Here is a 4696-nt window from a genome sequence, read left to right on the forward strand (position 1 = left end):
CTGCCAGTTTGGAACCCCCTGGGCTAACCTAATAACCAGTTATTGCTCCATAACAAACAACCACAAAATGTCAGCAATGTACTGTAGTAAACACTCATTGCTCATAGGGCTGGGGGTTGACTATAGGCTTGGCTGGATGGCTCTGCTCTAAACTACAGGTTCAGCTTGTCTTGGCTCCTGTGTACAGGTTGAGTTCTGATCTTCTCCAGGAATATTCACTTTGGGGTCCCAGCTGAAAGGGCAGAAGCTACCTGGGGGAACCTCTTTTTATGGAGGTGGTAGTGGTACAAGGGGCATGCCCAATTGTGCAAGCACTTTTCACACCCCTGTTTGTACATGTCTGCTAACATCCCACTGGCTAAAGCAAGTCTCATAGCTGAGCCCAAAGACAAAGGGGTAGAGAAGTCTATTCTTTTTATGGAGGTAAGAAGGAGTGACTATGTAATGAATATTTTTCAACAATAATCTACCAGAGATCCCATACTTGAACACCATTAGTTATGCTCTATCAGCATGTTTTCAGTTCCAAGTAATAGAAAACAAACACTACCCAAATTAACTTAAACTAAAAGAGATTTATTGGCTCAGGTTTAAAAAAAAAAAGCCATAGGTAGTGCCCTCTCCTGCGAGTTGGTTTTTGTCCCCAGTAAAGCTTCATTCATGGAAAACATTGCATTCCTTCAGGAAATCTTTGTGAGCATCAGCTGCATGCTAGGCATCACAATAGCCTCTGGGAGAAAGAGATAGTCCTTCCTTGCTGGGGGAGGGGGAGGGCGTACATCTAAAAATTAATCATTACAACTCAGTGTGATAAACACCAAACAGACATAGAGTGGGGGCGGAGAGGAGGAGTAAGTGGCAAATCCTACTTCACACTCCCAACCCAGCCAAAATTCTGGCCTTGCTGGATCTCCTGCTGGAGGGTCTAGCTGCATAATGAAGCCCTGATAAGCAGTAATGAGAACTCTGAGACTGACAAATTGGCCCTGGTAGGAGAGGATCACAGTACTTGAGTTCAGTCCAGGAACACTGGAATGATTTATGGTGCAGCCCCAGTGCAAGCCTGGGACTGACCTCTGACCCAACTCAAGAAATTGGACACCACTTCCTAGAGAAGGGGGGGGGTCTTTTTAAAAAATGAAAAAAGTGGGAAGTTCCCTAGTGGCCTAGTGGTTAGGATTTTGGGCTTTTACTGCCGTGGCCTGGGTTCAGTCCCTGGTGGGGGAACTGAGATCCCACAAGCCTCAAAAACAACAGTAACAACCAAAACAAAAAACAAAACAAAACAAAAAAAAAATGGAAAGAGTGGATAAAGTCATTCATTCATTCAGCAAATTTATACCGAAAGTCTACTTCTAGTCCCTGAAAATACAGTGATGGGTACAACAGATCTGGTCCCTGTCCTTATGAAGTTTACTGTCAAATATTAATCAAACAGTTATACGAATAAAAGGAAAATTGCGGGGCTTCCCTGGTGGCGCAGTGGTTGAGAGTCTGCCTGCTGATGCAGGGGACACGGGTTCGTGCCCCGGTCCTGAAGGATCCCACATGCCGCGGAGCGGCTGGGCCCGTGAGCCATGGCCGCTGAGCCTGCGCTTCCGGAGCCTGTGCTCCGCAACAGGAGAGGCCACAACAGTGAGAGGCCCGCGTACCGCAAAAAAAAAAAAAAAAAAAAAAGTAAAATTGCAACAATGTTGACAGAGGCTATGAAAGGGAAGGTCAAAATCTGAAAGAGTGATACTTGTGCTAAGATCAGGAGGATGAGTAGGAGTTAACTAGGTGAAGAAGGATTGTTCCAGGCAGAGGGAACATCAGAGCAAAGGGCCTGTGAACAAGAGGGTCTGAATGCTGGCCAGCACAGTGGGGACAGAGAACAAGATCAACCGGCTTTAAACTTCATTCGACAAATATTTACTGAGCACCTACTATGGCCTATGCATTGTTCTAGATGCTGAGAAACAACACTGAACAAAACAAAGTCTCTGCTTCTCACAGAACTTATAGTCTAGTCGGAGAGACTCCATAATAATATTGGTGGAAGAGAATAATTGTTGGGTTGAGCCATGACAATAGTAACTATAATTCACTGAAGACCTGCTACATCCCAGGTACTGCCAGGCACTTCCTATTTGTTGTCACTGATTTTCCCACCTACCCTGCTGGTAGGTATTAGTTGCATTTTATAGATGAGGAAACTGAGGCTCATGAGGTTAAGTAACCTACCTAAACAACAAAGCTAGGAAGTTGGAGTCACCTGGCCCCATCTGACTCCAAAGCCCCACCACATCACAAGCATGAGCAGGTGGAGAGGCATCATCACCCGATACAAGATGGAGCAAAGACTGGCACCACTAATAGTACACCCACCAAGGGGTGTGCACAAGTCATCCTGAGCCCCCTGCCAGCGCGTCAGGAGACTTTTGTTGGGGCTTCTTGTGATTACATGCAGGGATTATTGTGATTACATTGCTTGTAATTACAACTCCAGTTGAAGGCACCGTTCTTGTTACCCACATGGCCTTAATGGTCCTCAATTCTGTAGACGGGCAGAAGCCAAGGAGGCCAGGGTTACAGACGTCTGAACAAAAAAGTGCTGTAGGAATTCAAAGAGTAGCCTTACTCTGCCTGAGGAGAAGAGACTTCAGCACTATAATTCTGTCAATATGAAAGGCTTCTCACCCAAACAGTCCCTGTGAGTGGGTAGAGAGACTGAAGAGGTATCTCTGGGTTTTGCCTGCAGGTCTTCTTGTCATTCAGTTGTTCGGTATTGCGCTGAATACAGAATGAAGATTTTTTCCATCTTTCAGCAAATGGAAATTTTCAGATGCAATTCAAAAATTTCTCCAAGGGTTTAACTCATAAAGGATTGTACCAAAGAAATAGCTTCTCTGACAAAGACAATCACATAAATTGTAGTAAGAGGTATAGCATAGTAATTAAGAGTGTAAGCTCTGGAACCAAAGCATCTGGTTTTGCATCTTGACTCTGCCACTTGCTAGTTTAATGACCTTGGATAAGTTACTTCAATTCTCTGGACCTCAGTTTCATAATCTGTAACATGGAAACAGAATTTTTACTTACTTCATAGGGTTGTTGTAAGGATAAAATGGGTTTGCACAGGTAAAGCGCTTTGAACAATGCTTAGTACATTGTAAGTATTCAATAAGTAATTGGCTAGAGGTAGTAGTGGCATAATAAGCAAATAAATGTAAGCTGTTATGAGTGGCAATAGCCATTAACTGCATTTATATACTAGGCTAAGAGCGCCACTTGTATTATCTAATGTAATGCACCCAGAAACCTAATGGGGAGGGTGCTATGATAATATTATCCTCATTCTGTAGATGAGAAAACTGAGGTTTGGAGCATTTAATTATTTGTCCAAGGTTACACAGCTAGTGGGCCGTAGGACTGGGACTCAAATCGAGGTCTGTCTGACTCCAAAGCCTATGGTCACCTTAAGAGTTAAAGTCAGCAGTCAAAGGAGCTCATCTGACCTGGCTGGCTACTAGAGAGACCTGCAGGAGGGCAGCCTGGTGCCTAGCAGGGGCAGCCAAGCTACTGGAGGGGCAAGCTGTGACAGTTAGCCAGGTAGGTCAAAGGGAAGGGACATGAGGTTACAGGCAAGAGCCTGGGAACTTGAGAATGGCATCCATTGGGCTAAGAATCAGGAAGGAGAGATAAAGCAAGGAGTTAAGTACACGGAGGAATTAGAGTGAGTCAAATGGAGCTAAATAATTCTATTTTACCACTGTGTATGTTTAAGTATGTCAGCTTGACTCTGTATGTACACATATGTACTGAGCATATGTCATTTGCCTATGTGTATATATATATGTAATGAGTATATCAGCTTGCCTCTGTACATATGCATAAGTGCCAAGCATATGTCCTTTTACTCTCTGTGTGCATATGTAGGGAATGAGTATATATGAGGTTGCCTCTGGGAGAGTGTGTATGTCTGCATATTTGAGTGTGACAGCTGGACCCTGTATTTGTACATGCAGCACATTTAAATGTGTGTATCCGTGCACACATTACTGTATACAGCAACTCATCAGTACATGTACATGTGAACTTGAATTGAGTTGGTGGTTTTCTAACTCTTCTCCCTCGGCAAACAGTTGAAAATCATTCCCTACAGTCTGATGGCCTTGGGACTCAGCATCAGGGTCAACATAGTTAGACCTGGCACTTAATCTGGGTTCCTAATTAAGAGAGTTGTAAAGGTGAAACAGCAAGACCACATTCTAAAGCTGTTTCTCTCAAAGCAGAACAATAGTGATGAGACTTTGGGCAGCTCTGATAGTGGTGACTTCAACAACAATGGGAGCAGGGGTCAGGGCAGGGCATGGAAAGCAGTGACAGTAGCCGCATTCATCCAACAATATGTAGAGATTGCCCATTATGTGCCAGGCAACCATGTTAGGCAGTGAGGATGCAGATGTGAATCAGATAGACACAGTCCCTGTCCTGTTGTCTAACAGGAAGTCAGACTTTAAACAATCAATTACAGTTATGAAGGGTTTTGCAAAGGAGGTGTAAAAGCACCAGACAGGGACCCCTACCTCCTAGGGGTTGGGTACTAGTATCAAGGAAAGCTTCCCCTAAGACGTGATATTAAGCCAAACCTGGGAGACTGGTGAAGAGTCAGAGGGGGGTAGAGAGGGAACAATATTCTATGAGGAAAGTTCAA

The sequence above is a fragment of the Aethalodelphis obliquidens genome, unplaced genomic scaffold, assembly GCF_003676395.1.
Source record: "Aethalodelphis obliquidens isolate GAN/ISIS:26980383/991018 unplaced genomic scaffold, ASM367639v1 scaffold7, whole genome shotgun sequence".
In the NCBI taxonomy this organism is placed as follows: Eukaryota; Metazoa; Chordata; class Mammalia; order Artiodactyla; family Delphinidae; genus Aethalodelphis; species Aethalodelphis obliquidens.